This window comes from Micrasema longulum, unplaced genomic scaffold (genome assembly GCF_059751315.1).
Source record: "Micrasema longulum isolate JH-2025_06_02 unplaced genomic scaffold, ASM5975131v1 h1tg000012l, whole genome shotgun sequence".
In the NCBI taxonomy this organism is placed as follows: domain Eukaryota; kingdom Metazoa; phylum Arthropoda; class Insecta; order Trichoptera; family Brachycentridae; genus Micrasema; species Micrasema longulum.
This window is the reverse complement of record NW_028277220.1, coordinates 65,591-80,372: the sequence shown is the minus strand read 5'-3', so window position 1 is coordinate 80,372 and position 14,782 is coordinate 65,591. Positions and strand designations below refer to the sequence as shown.

General features: G+C 34.2%; 1 long non-coding RNA gene across 1 annotated transcript in view; it reads left to right on the top strand.

Moving 5' to 3' along the window:
• Positions 1–569: 569 nt before the first annotated feature.
• Positions 570–14,782, top strand: part of LOC148285695 (uncharacterized) — a 37,438-nt gene continuing 23,225 nt past the window's right edge. The window contains exon 1 of the long non-coding RNA XR_015824155.1: positions 570–639. This is a non-coding gene — a long non-coding RNA (uncharacterized LOC148285695). The remainder of the gene's footprint in view (positions 640–14,782) is intronic.

Here is a 14,782-nt window from a genome sequence, read left to right as displayed (position 1 = left end):
GAAGTAATTATTTGTTTGTCACTCAAAAGCTAATACGTAAAAAAGAGTACAAGATAATTTTAACTGGGTTTAAATGTTTTTTTTTTTATCCACGTTTAAAAAAATCATGCATTTTTAAGATTATACATATTTAAATTAAACGCCCAGTTTTTAAACCAAGTTAACCGAAATAGATTGACAGACTGAAATAGTCTTTTAGTTTTTAGTCCTACTCATCCTTAATCATCAAGATTATGTAAATGTTAATATTTTTCCAAAAAAGTACACAACTAAATATCAATGATAAAATATCTGAAAAGCACGAGGAACAAAAACATAACAAATATAACAATTGCTTAGATTAGATTCATTAAAGATAAAATATAGAATGTCTGATAGATTTCATTTTTATATCGGATTTAAAATATTTACCAAAAAAATCTATGTTTTAATGATTTACACTTGGATATAAATTATTGAATTTGAAACGAGTTATTGTATGAATAAAAATTATTTCTTTTCCCACATTTTTGGCGAATGTGTTTTAATACTTTTGGCAACCCTAATAATTAGTAATTTTCGGCCATGTTTTTTGGAAGGCTGTTTACGTTTCTTTTTTAGTGTATTTTTGCGACTGTTATTTAAATTGTTTTTAAAATGGTAAGTCTGACATTTATTTTATATCACTATTGTTCACAATACGTATACTGTGATTACTTTATTTCGTATAGAGCGTTATAATCGATATTGCTACCGTTCCATAATATACACCCGCAATAAAAGTAATGATTACCTACTCAAATCTTTCTTTCTTTGCGAAATTGACAGAAAGTAGCGTTTTTATTTACTGCGCGTAACTTAATGTAATATGTTTGGCATGTGTTGGAATTCCTTTTGTGTTTTTAATTTGCCTTTAGACGTTTTAACAGACTAAAATTCTTATCACAAATCCTGCATTTGACATTTAATGAATGTAATAATTACACTAAAAACTTGTACAATTTAGTAAATTACTGAGCTGAAAGTATTATATTTAAAGTCAAGATAGTCACAGTTTGAACTAGCGTATTTGACTACAGTATTCGGGTCTTAAGTCCATAACTTGGAACGTTTTGTTACTTATCAAAGGTTGAAATGTCCATCCTTATGTTTTGGAATGTAAATATTAGATGAATCTATTGGGATACACGCTTAACGCAAAATAATAAGGCACGAAAAGTATACAGACAAATAAAACAATAACCAAGATATAAGATAGCGTTAAATGATCAACAAAAAGTAACTTATTTTTATATTGTATTGGCAACGCCTGAAAATCTTATTTTTTTAAATTTCTATACTTCTTCATGGACCAGGTGGATTTATAAACATGTGGGTAGGTGAAATAATTCAATTAGATAAATCTCACACGCATAAATAAAGGTTTCTGCTCTTTAACTCTGCAAACATCAACAGATGAAAGAATTGAAGGAATATAGATATTCAAATATGGGGAGAGTGGTGAATGTTACATAGTGTGTAAAGTGGACACTTAAACCAGCCAATGACAGGTCATAATCCCTGTAGATGCCTAGACTTCTATATTACCTTATCTTAAATTTTCTTCATCTCTGTTGTAATATGTTAATGTTAACAGCTCCCCAGGGAGTTGAATCCAGTCCTTGTCTACAAAAATATGGTCAAACTCAAAATATTGGATATTTATTATATATATGGCATGCAGTGACTTTTAGCAACAACAACTCTTTTGTATACAGGGTGTTCATTAAACCCTGTCACATCCAAAACCACAATGATCAGTATGAGCAAGAAGACATATTGGCACATTAAAATATTTTTTAAATATGCTAATATGTCTTCTTACCCGTACTGATCATCGTGGTTTCGGATGTGACAGGGTTTAAAGAACACCTGTACAAATATATTTGACTGGCTTAGAACGAGTTAAAAAACCCTAGTTAGATAGTCTTCTTCTTCTTCGTTATTTATGGCCTTTTCACCTCTCAACTGGGGTGTTCTGGTCAGTGTCGAGTTTTCCTTTTTTAAAAATTTATTTTGATATTTACACATGTGTTAATATATACTAGTTAGTGAGTTAGTATTTGATATTTTGAATATTTACAAAATATATAACATATTTACATCTTAACATAGAATTTTAAATACACGTTTATTGGGTGGGGACAGGAAAGTTAGAATATGAATAGGGAATGGGATGTTAATATCGGAGAGGTCGGATAGAAACCCAGGATAACAAAAAATTATGGGGCATCCAAAAAAACATAGTTTAAAGCTCTCTCCTCAAGCTGACATTCGCAAATGGCAGAGTCCCACACATGGATCAAAATCATTTCAATAAATCCGTAGCATGTGATAACAAAATAAAAAACAAACTTAAATTTATTTATCTATAGAATCACTTTGTGAAGTGCCCTTGAGGTATCATATTACAAAAATGGCGCTGTATAAGTTATCCATAATAATTATGAACAGGTGAGTACCATAGTCAGATAGTAAAAGCAACCTTGTATAAATTTATAATTTTATGTTTATAATATGATAAAAAATTATAATAAATAAATAAAAAGGTAAAATATATTTAGACATACTAATAGGTAGATTAAACAAAAAAGGTACAAAATATAATTTAATCAAATAAAAAGTTTTTCTTCTTTTTTAAATGTTAAAAAATGTAAATCTAATTTAATATGCTTATACGTATTCAAAAAGTAGTAAAAAAAAAACAGAGAAAGCAAGATAAAATTAATTATAAATTTTAATTATTTTATTTATTATGGTTCACAAACAATAACGACATTGGTATAATAATCACTATTTGTTATGTTTAAATGTTGTTCATTAATTATAATATAATATTATATATTGATAATATTTGATATTATTTTGGACACTTGCCATACACAAGACCGTGACTCTTTTTTAGCATGTTCAACCTAAAGTATTGTATTTTTTATTTCTTTATGTATTGTTCTCATGAAAAATAAAGGTTTAGTAAAAAAAATAAAAATAGGTACATAACAATAACAAATGTAAGGTACCATTCATTATCTTAGAAGTAAATAAATAGAGTTGATTTGTATAAACTATACTATATGTTAGATATTAGCTACGTAAGAATAGTTAGAGTTGAGTATATACCTACCTAATTTTATTTTTATTTTTTATTAACAGTAATACATGAAAAAAAAATATAACAAATAAAATATACAGAGAATAAAACCAATGACAGATATCCACAGAAATACATTAAATACTCGTACAATACATGCTAGTGTGTTTGTGTGAGTGTAAGTGTGTGAGAGGGTAGGTGAGTGGGTGTTATAATGGAATAGCCCACTACTTTTAGGACTACTATATATATTTACTATAGAGGTTTGGAGGAGGAGATTTAGCAATATGAGATCTCTCCTCCAATCAACAGCCAGGCCCTTTATAAACCCGGGCTTGGAGGGAGAGAACTGACTTACAGGGGACCTCTTACGATATATCTACTCAGGGCCTCGATTATGAATGCTATCTTCAGCTGTACATATCTAGACGGTACACTGAACTTCTGTACTTCTTGTTTTCTGTTCTACCAACTTGTCATTTCGACGGCATATGATCGAATAGAACCAATGAATGACCCCGAACATTTAATCCGCATTCCTTATTTCATTAACATTTAAAATATATTTTAAATAAGCTTCTGTAAAAAGTGCCAACTTCAAAGCGATTATTAACTTCAATAAATCCCAATTCAAGCAAAAAATGCTCGCTTGAATATGACTTTTGACAATTACCAATTATCAAGACGGTATACTTAACGATCGCCTGTATTTATCTACTGAGCGATTAAAAGGCCGTCTCTCGATACGTACACTCAGAAAGATTGTAAAACAAATGGAAAAAATACAATAACTAAATTTATTAGATGCTCTTGTATGTTGATAGGGCAGTATCTAGCCAGTCTAAACACTGCATCTAGCCGCTCGTTTTCAAAACGGATAGTTATCTCGGAATTTAATTCGACTTTAAAATTTACTTACTTCTCTCTCATATTTTTAATAGACTTTTAAGAAAAAATGTGCCAACCCCAGAAAGATAAAAAATTGAAGTTAATCGTAATTCATTAATTGCTCGGTGGAACAACATTTTCGGGGGGATCGGTAGTATATCTTCGTAATCGCTCGAGAGAATTTATCTTCAACTATACCGTCATGGTGAAGGTGTGACGTCCTCATCTTCCCATCATAATCGAGGCCTTGGTAGCAGTGGTGTCAGGAGTTCATTTAGCATTGACCCCATCTACAAGAATATAATTGAATGTTACACAAATTTACACAACAGATTGACGAGTTGTTTGATGAAACCTGACTCCATAATAGTCAAGATATTTAAATGTATTTATCGTCCTGATCATTCTGGACTTCTTCTTCTCTGTCGTTCCTCAGTTCTGAGGGTCGTGATCATTGGTACTCTCCATATAGGGTCGCCCGTGAGGTTGTTTTCACCTGGTCGATCCATCGAGCTCCAGCTCTGCCTCTGCTTCTTCGTCCTGGCACACTGCCCGCGATTATTATTTTCTCCAGATTTTCTGGGTCACGTCTAGCTATGTGACCGAAGAACTGCGCATACGTTGGCAGCATATGGCCGATAGGCGAACTTTTATGTTGAGTTCTTCCAGTATAGAGACATTTGTTCTTCTGGCTGTCCATGGTATTCTCAGCATTCGACGCCAACACCACATCTCGAAGGCATCTATTCTCTCCTGCTCACGTGCTTTAATTGTCCACGATTCTGCGGCATACAAGAACATTGGGAACACAAGCGTACGCACTATGAATATTTTAATTTTTTTCGAGATGCCCCGATCTTGCCAAATTTTAGTCAGTCGAGTCATGGCATTTTTTGCTATTAGGATACGTCTTTTAATTTCTAAAGTGCACGCATCATTCTGGACAAAGGCGACTAAATACCATAATTGGTTCTGTGATGACTGAAGAACAGTATTTATTTACTTACAGTTCAAATATTTTTTTATAAAGAATATTATTAAATATCCAGCACTTTTTTAACGCTTTAACACTCATCGCTTTATTCTCAAATGTATAAATGTGTTGGACACATATCTAAAGAAAGGTGAAGAACCTACTCCAAGCATTATGGCTTACTAATAACTCCAAGCATTATGGCTTACTGATAACTCCAAGCATTATGACTTACTGATAACTATAAGTTTCCTGTGAAAACTTGACCATACTTCTTGAATTTAAACATCCGTATTTCTTCATTTTTAAAATTTTTGATGACTTGTTGATGAATTTTAATAATTATATTTCATCAGTAAGAATTATTTTTAGTTAACAAATTACAACAGGGGTGGAGTAATTTGTTAACTACCTCAATGAAGGGAATATGGACGTCTAGGCATTAACAGGACTTATGACCTGTCATTGCGGGAACAATAATACAATTATGTACGTTACTCATTTGTTAAAATAAATAAAACTTTTAAAAATTGGCTAGTTTAAGTGGCCACTTTACACACTGTGTAACATTCACAATTTGTCTACAAACATTTGGACAAACTCAAATATTGTAATTATTTTGAGTGTCCAACATGGATGGATTCCACTCCTAGCAGGATTGAAATTTATTGCAACTGGGAAACACATTTTTGAAAGGGGAATATGGAAGTCTAGGCATTTACATTTATGACCTGTAATTGGCTGGTTTAAGTAGCCATTTTACATACTGAGTAACATTCATCATTCGGCCTATATTTTACCATCCACTTTCCATCAACTCTTCCATCCGTTGATTTTTGTGAAGTAAAATAATCTCGCCCACATCTGTGAAGGTTTCAGCTTTTTTATTTTTAAATTTGGGGTAGAAATATTAAATATATTCGTTAAAACCTCAGAGTTGTAATTCGCTAGAGAAGGCCTTTCTATTGCATAGAAAAAAGCGTTAAAAGTGTATGGTTTGGTTTTAAGTTTAACAACAAATTTAACGGACGGTTTCGGTTTGCGTTTGCATTTCTGCGTACATGCGGCCCGTTGTATTTTTGTAAACTGTAGCTTACTTCGTGGTTGATACTTGATACGTGATAGAATTGTTTTTGTCCGTATGGGCGACTCTATTAGCCAGTGGCGTATATTATTAATTGAAACTCGTTTAAACATTTCATATTATGAAAACAAAGGAACGGTTTAGCGAAAAAATCTTTGAAAATATAGTACAGGGCCGCGATTTTTTTTAAAAAATGATTTTTTTTTCGTACATCGTGTTACCACTAGTAAAAGACGGAATATTTTAGTAAAAAGTTCAGACATTTGAAGAAAAAAAAACATGCAGATATACTGTTTTATAATTCCTTTTCCAGAATTTACGCATATAAAACATATAATTTAGCCCTGTTATACCAAAATAAATTAAAACTCATATTACGCGCGTGCGTCCCCCATCACTGTCATCAACCGACTGAATCTATTTTACACAACACCCACCATAGAACAGCGTCTCTGTCTTCCTAGTTATGAGTTCTATCTTCGTGCTCTCTCTTATACATATGTGTTTCTTAATTAGCGTAAATTCATCGTTCCCGTAGCAAGGATAAATATTTTTGTATTAACATCTAGCATAGTTATACAAATTGTACTCTCCAAATCCGGTGTGAAAATGTCCATTTGAAGATTACAAAAAATACAAGTTCATCATTTTTTTTAATAAGAGATATATATATATCAAGTCTTGTGTCCTATGTCGACTAGTGTGACATCACAGGCACACAAGAGTTTAAAAAAGGTATTCCTCCATTATAGATTGAGTTTTTCTACTGACATTTCTTGGTGGAACTGCATTTTAATTATAATAATACGTATATAGTTTTATTCCACTTTTATTTATAAATTTATACCAGTGACCGGGTTTCGTCGTGACCGACATCGTCAGACTGGTGGAAGACCAAACAAATTTCTATATTATATACGAGTGCAAGCATGGGTTGTAAATAATGATTTTAGATAATTATGGAAATAAAAGAGTTTAAATTAAAATAATTTAAGTATAAAGTAATAACAATTGTATGAATTTAAGTTTTGTTTGAATATAAAGGGTTTTCCAATAAGAGGTTTCATTTTGATATAAAAAAACTAGTATTTTTTAAGAGAAATCAATGGGTGTTTATTTCATTGTAAAGAGGAAGGTAAGCCGTTAACAATGGAAAACGATATCAGCCAAATGGCCGCCACGGCTACGCTTGCAGCACCATATCCTTTTCATGAAATTTTCCATGACCAATTCGCACATTCGGCTGTATGTCCTCGATAGCTTCACGAATTACATCTTTAAGGTCTTGAATCGATTGTGGAGCATTGGCATAGACCTTATCTTTCACGTGGCCTCAAAGAAAAAAGTCTAAAGGTGTTGAATCACAAGATCTCGGTGGCCAATTGTGGTCACCTTTTCGAGAAATAACACGGTCAGGAAACTTTTCTCGCAAAGTTGCGACGGTTTCGTTGCTTGTGTGGCACGTAGCGCCGTCTTCTTGAAAATAAACGTCGTCCACATCAATATCTTCCGATTCCGGCCATAAAAAAATCATTAATCATAGCTCGGTAGCGCAATCCATTCACCGCAACAGTTGCACCGGCCTCATTTTCGAATAAGTAAGGTCCGATCACACCGCCAGCCCAAAATCCGCACCAAACAGTGACACGTTGAGGAGGGAGAGGCTTTTCAACAATCATTCTTGGATTTTCCGAGCCCCAATCTCGACAATTCTGCTTATGAACCTAGCCTCCGAGGTGAAAATGGGCCTCATTACTGAAGATGATTTTTCGATGAAAATCAGGATCAGTTTTATGCATTTCAAGGACCCAATCAGCGAAGATACGACGTTGCTGGTGATCGGCCGGCTTGAGTTCTCGTGTTAACTGAACTTTAAAAGCCTTAAGACTTAGGTCTTTATGCAAAATACGGTGTAATGTCGTTTGTGGAATGCCTAATTCCAAAGATCGACGAGGAATCGGCTAACTTGGTTTTCGTCAACACTACGGGTTACAGCAGCAATATTCTCAGTTGTTCTTGAGCGACGCACACGGTTTCGATTCTTCACATCACTAACTTGTCCCAACAGCTCAAATTTTTTCACCAGTTTCACTATTGCCGGCCGAGAAGGTGCTCCACAACGACCCAAAAGTGCGTTAGTTTTGCGAACTGTGACCGCAAAATTTTCACCATTTTTGTAGTGAATTATAACAATTTCAATGCGTTGTTGAAGCGTGTATCGTTCCATTTTTAGTAATGACGTAGTTTTTACTTGTTAAATGTCAAAAGATGACAGCTTCGAAAGTGACAGCTGCCCAAATAGCGGGCTATTCAAAATGAAACCTCTTATTGGAAAACCCCGTATATAATAAAAACCGGTGAAAATTGTGTAATTTTATGAAGTTTTATAATGAAAATGTATTTGAATTACATGTATTTAAATTTTATTAAAATATAACAGGAGCCGCTGGTTGGTAGTTCCATCGACAGCTATGTCCCCGGGCCCGGGGGTAATTGAGTGATTCTCTGAAAGTAAAATTCCCGGCAGTTAATTCTTATACGAGTAGATTAGTATTGTTTGTATTTTAATGGATACAATATTTATTTATTTATTTATTGTGGGATAATAGGGAATGAACGTGTGTCCTGATCGTTTAATATTATTTTATCGAAGCAATTCTTTAAGCGGTTAACATAGAAACATAGAAATTCGTTTAGTCTCCCACCAGTCTGACGATGTCGGTCACGACGAAACCCGGTCACTGGTAAAAATTTCTAAATAAAAGTGGACTAAAACTATATACGTATTTTTATTATTATAACGTTCCTCTATGTATAATGATGTTGTGCTGTAGCTGTATTTAATTTTAGAATTAAGATGTTACCAGTTTTTCTAGGTCGCGTACTTACGAATGTTATGTTTTCTAAATATTTTTACTAATCTTACTTAAAATATTGATGGTAATGAATTTTTTTGCAAACATCGCAATTTTCATAGCGAATGAAAAACAGATAATCAGGCTTGGCTTTACACGATAGGATTTGACAATCCCGTGTTATGAAAATAACGTCTCGTTTGCGTTGTTTTAGATCGGTAATCTAAATGGCCATTGTAATTATGTACTGTGGCGCACGATGCACGAACAATGTGAAGGCGAAAGTACGATCTCGCGCTCGCGGCTTGGAGTTGGGAGTTGGGCCGTCGGAGTCGTCGGACCGTCGGACCGTCGGACGGTGGCGGTTCACTGACCGTCGTCATATCGCATGCTATTATCATTTCTAATCCATTCTCCGTTCGATACATCGCCATCATAGGGCACTGCATCGGTACACTCGAGGCAGCGCGCATCGATCGTCTATCACACGAAGGTGAGGTGATCAGCCTTATGCTTCAGATGTCAGTCTGGGAATATGAAATATTGCAGTGTAGAACCACCTTCTTAATAAATTAATGTTGGAAACTACTCGATTTCTTCTTTCCTTTTTTATTTTTTAAAATATATATATGGACCCCTGTATTTAGTACCCTTACGTGTCATGTACAAGGCTAAGGTACTCGGAAAAATCGTTTTTGTTTGTCCTGGAAATGGGATGTTCGATCACTGATTTTGGTTTATTACCTTTATGAGTTCAATCACCATTGTTGCAAAGTTCAAGAACAATGGCGCGTGATAACTACTTTTAACCACAGTGTGGATATCTGTTAAAGATATTCCATCTTTCCTGCATTCTGCTTAAAGATTATGGCGTTGTAAACTGAAAAATGGGCACTGAAATAACAGATGTTCTGATACTCTGTGAAGAAATATCATAGCATGGACAGTAGTCATCATTCCTTAATTTTACTAAATTTGGTTTGCGGAAACTTTACACTATATTGATTGTAATAAATACCATAACAATATATCTTCAGGTTTTTATTCAATGTTTAATCTCGACTTTGTGTTCTAGGTCGTGGTCCGTTACCTTATGGGTCAATGTCAAAATATATTATTACGTATAAACCTACATAATATTATTATGTGCGTGTTCAAAATTGGTATGATGGAAAACTCGGCAATTTTATTACAGTTTCCACTATTTTATTTCGTGCCGAGTGCCTAAGTGGTCAAATTTGCTATACTTGTGTGTTTATAGGTTTCAACGATTCATTTGAGTACGCCGATTAACTAGAGTTACCTCAATATTCAACTTGAATAGTTTTAAAATAGTTATCGGATTTTGAAGGTTTTTTTCACGCAAAATGAAAAACACGTAGTCTCGGATGCTCTTTCAAATATGTACATATGACTGGATTATTAAGACTGTAGTCCGATAAAAAAGTAACGTAGACATACGCTTTTGCCATTTTAAAACAGTGGCATTAAAAAAAATGGTTTTCTAAGGTATTCCTGATAAAAAAATATACTTAATTTTTTTTATAATATAACTAAAATATAATAACTAAGAATTAGTAAATTTTTCTTCTTCTTCAGCCTTGTTTTCTCCCCTGCTGGATAAAGCCTTTTTTCAAACGTCTCCATTCCTTCCCATCACCCGCTTTTATCATCCATATTTCACCAACTATCGAGACAATGTCATCGATCTATCTTTTTGTGGCCTTCCAACACTTCTTTTGTGTGCCCGTGGTCTCCACTTTATTATTCTGGGTGTCCACTTGCCATCATTTTGCCTCGCCGAGTGTCCTGCCCACTGTCATTTTAATTTTGCTGCGCGATCCATGATATCCACGACTCCGGATCGGCGCCTTATTTCTTCATTTCTTATTCTGTCGCTTAGACATACACCGAGCATCTGTCTTTCTATGGATCGTTGCGTGCATTTTAGTTTCTGGCTGCTTTGAATTAGTACATTGGTACACATATAAAGACGGAGTATTCTAGTAAAATTTGTTCTAATGATGTAAAGATAATAAATTGAACAGGAAAGTTACTCGTATTAAAGATAAAAATTAAATTTTGGTTTTGTAAAAGATTTTTAAATGACTCAAATATTGTGGTATTTTTTAAAGACATTGGCCAATGTACGTCAATTTAGTATTTATTTGCCCGTGAACAAGTAATTATATTTTAGTTATACAAGTAATTATTGTTTTTATCTAATGTTCATTTACTTTTTTTAAAAATAGATTTTGAAAGAACGGCTTTTAAATTGACAAAATCATAATATTTCTCTAATTTTTATCAAAATACCTACGGCCTTAACGCTATACATGATAAGTGTTGTAAAATAAAAACACCCAATAATGGTAATTAATATTTGAACATAGGTATAAAATCATCATTATTGACAGACTTTTGATAAATAATGAGCTAATGCGGCGTTTTACTCATTCATATTTGAATCGCACACAAATCTTTATTATGTATTTTTCTATACGAGACAAAAATGTTATTAATTCAATTGTGTGCAACCCTTGATCAGTTTGTTTAGAATTTAAAAACGCTGGGAACTTGTGCATATATTATTCCTGCAATCAAACAGAGACTTTCAACAATATTTTGAGTATGTCCAAATGCTTGCAGACTGGCTGGATTTTCTCCCTAGGGAGTTGCTCATATTTAAATTTGTTGCAACAGAGAGGGAAAACATTTTTGAGAAGGGAATATGGGAGTCTAGGCACTTACTTCACAAAAGTCAACAGATGGAAGAGTTGAGGAAATGTGTATGTTCAAACATAGGCAGAATGGTGAATGTTACACAGTGTGTAAAGTGGCCACTTAAACCAGCCAACGACATGTCATAAGCCCTGTAAATGCCTAGACTCCCATATTCCCTTCTCAAAAATGTTTTCCCTCTCTGTTGCAACAAATTTAAACAGAGACATTGCGACATTCATAATTATTGTTAATGTACCGTATTTTTCGGACCACATGACGCGCTTTTTAACTCTGGAAATTCAACCAAAAGTTTGTGTGTGTCTTATAAAGTCACATAAGATTCTAAATACGAATGAGCCCAGCATAAGGGCGTTATTTTGCCCGTTTTGACATAAACCCGGCAATCATAAAATTTAAAACTTTTTTAACGTACCTTTTTATGGTGCAACTAGCTCTTAAACCTAAAACCATAGAATTAAGAATAGTCCAGAAGGAGCGTAAAATCATATTTGAATACATCGGACTGTGTCCAATAATTCCCCCACTATCCCCACTTTCGCCGCGCGCATTCGTGATGCCGCCGCGTAATGTTGTACGATGGGAAAAAATATAATTATTACACAAATGTAAGGTAAAAAAAAAGCAATCTGTTACTTTCTATGAAATTGTATTGTGCACGCGGAAGTATTGATTGACACAACAGAGTATATAAGTAATGGGTCATTTAATTAGAGTAATTGAATTAATGAACTTTAAACTTAAAATATAAAACTAATTTTATTTTATATAAAACAGATATTTTTATATCATGTTAAACAATATTTGATGTTTTAAAGATAATATCGGTCAAATGTCCACGATAGAGTTGTTTAATCCGAGATCCAATTTTCATTAGTTCTCTCATTAGATGAGCAAAGAAGGGTAAAAAAATTACTACCCTGGCAACACTAACGAAATGTTCATTTTGTTTCTTTGAGAATCTGATCTGGAAAAATAATTCAAGCCTTAAGTGATGCATTTGTTACATACACATTCATTTGCTAATTACACATGAAATGTGATTGCATCATGTTTCTTTAAGATCCTAGCAGTATTTCTACAGTTTAAAAGGACACAACACGGTATAGTTGAATTCAAATCAGGAGTTGCGTACTGAGCGACGTCTACAAACAAACTAATGGGTCAAAACGTAAACCTACTCATTTACGAGTAGTTTAGTCGCCTTCTGTTTGATGTGCGTATGCGGTTTCTGGACTATTCTTAATTCTATGCCTAAAACGTTAAGAACCTACGCACCCATCAACCAACAGTCTTATTTTAATACAACAATATAATGCAATTAATATAATCTCGCTTCTGGAACCTTCCAAGCTTTTGTTCGTTGGTTGATGTTGATAGCCGAGGAAAGTGGAACATAGAACGCTCTGTGTGATATGTGGAACGTCGACTCGCAAGACTACAATATAATATACTTAATCATTTCATTACTTTCCTTTAAATAGACAAGAATACACATTTAATTATCAGAAATGTTTCCACACATAACATCTCCCAGCATTCTCCGAGAAATCGCTCATAACGCTCAATTTCGACACGACTTTGCCGCGATTGCTGAATTCATTTCACATCTGGTTTCGTGATTATAATAATATTATTGTACTTTAATTTGGTTCACGAACAAATACACAAGAACAATGGGTGGTATTTTTATAGGCAACATATTAAAGCCCTAATATTCTCCCTTTTCACAGTCCAATCGTTTTACGGAGAGTCACGATTGTTTGTAGAGCTCTGTTTTGGCCGTTATTATGGCGTTCGACCGGCCGATACCTCTTTTCCCTTCAATTTTTATCATTATCTCGAGTTTCTTCCTTCTCTTCTCTCCTCTTATAATGAGCCGGCGTACTCTAGTTTGCACCGATTGAGCACGCGTGAGTTGATGATGTGTCAACAATACCTTAAGCGACGCGACGTCCGCCCTGCTCTGATGCTTATCTCAGACTAAATTTTTAAAGACAAATTTGCATTCGACGAAAAATAAAATTATTCGTTTAGTTTTCTCGATACAGCGTGTAAAGCATGCCCCTTTCGCATCCGAAACCACAATGATCGGAATGAGCAAGAAGACATATTAGCATATTAAAAAACCGAATGGCTGGTACCAAGCATGCCTAAGAGGTAAAGCGGTAGAATAGAGCCACGGATTACTACCATACTCCCTCATGTAGAGATACCTTAGATTTTTTTTCTGAACCCTCCAACATGGGGGAATATCTCGCCAAATATCTCGAATAGTTCGTGCGGACTCCATATCACCGAAGCACTCTCAAGCCGGGTCCGAACCAACGAGTTGTACAGGATTCTGAGTGTTCGGGAATCATTGAAAACCCTACCAGAAAAATAAAACCCAACATCTTCAGTGCAAAGTCACATTTTCTCTCGCTGTGAGCTTTCATAGATGTTTGACTCTCTTCTGTTCTCTAGTTCGGCCGCACCTAGAATATTCCTCTGTTATCTGGTCTCCATATTATGATGTTCACATCAAGAATGTTGAATCAGTTCCACATCGATTTTTGAGAAAGATAGGCTGGAGGTTGGGCTTATCCAGAGACCAATATACGTATAATGAGTTAGAAACTACCTTAAATATATATTCTCTTCAAGACCGTCGAAATAAATCCGACCTTATAGTCCTATTTAAAATTCTCAACTCACTCTTTAATGCGCCTGAACTACTGAGCTCAATATAATTAAATATCCCGACTAGAAACCTCAGACAAAACTTCCTCTTTCATACCGAAAGACATAGAACTAACTATGGTTTACATTCCCCTGTGCCCAGAATTCTTAGGTCTGCCAACAAAGAAACAAGTCTTGATTTCTTTAATAACAAGTTGTCTTCTTTCAAACGATCACTGACTCAAATTCAATTGTAAACACTTCTCTCCCGCTTCCACTCTCACAAAGTCTACTATATACCATTGAGTCTTTCTACTTTTTTTATAATAATTTGTATATGTATAAATATGTCTTTAAAAATGCCCATTGGGCGTATATATATATAAATAAATAAATAATTAGATGACCTCAAGATTCTTAATTGTCGAAATACGCGTGAGTTGACGGTCATCCATTGTGATATAATAATT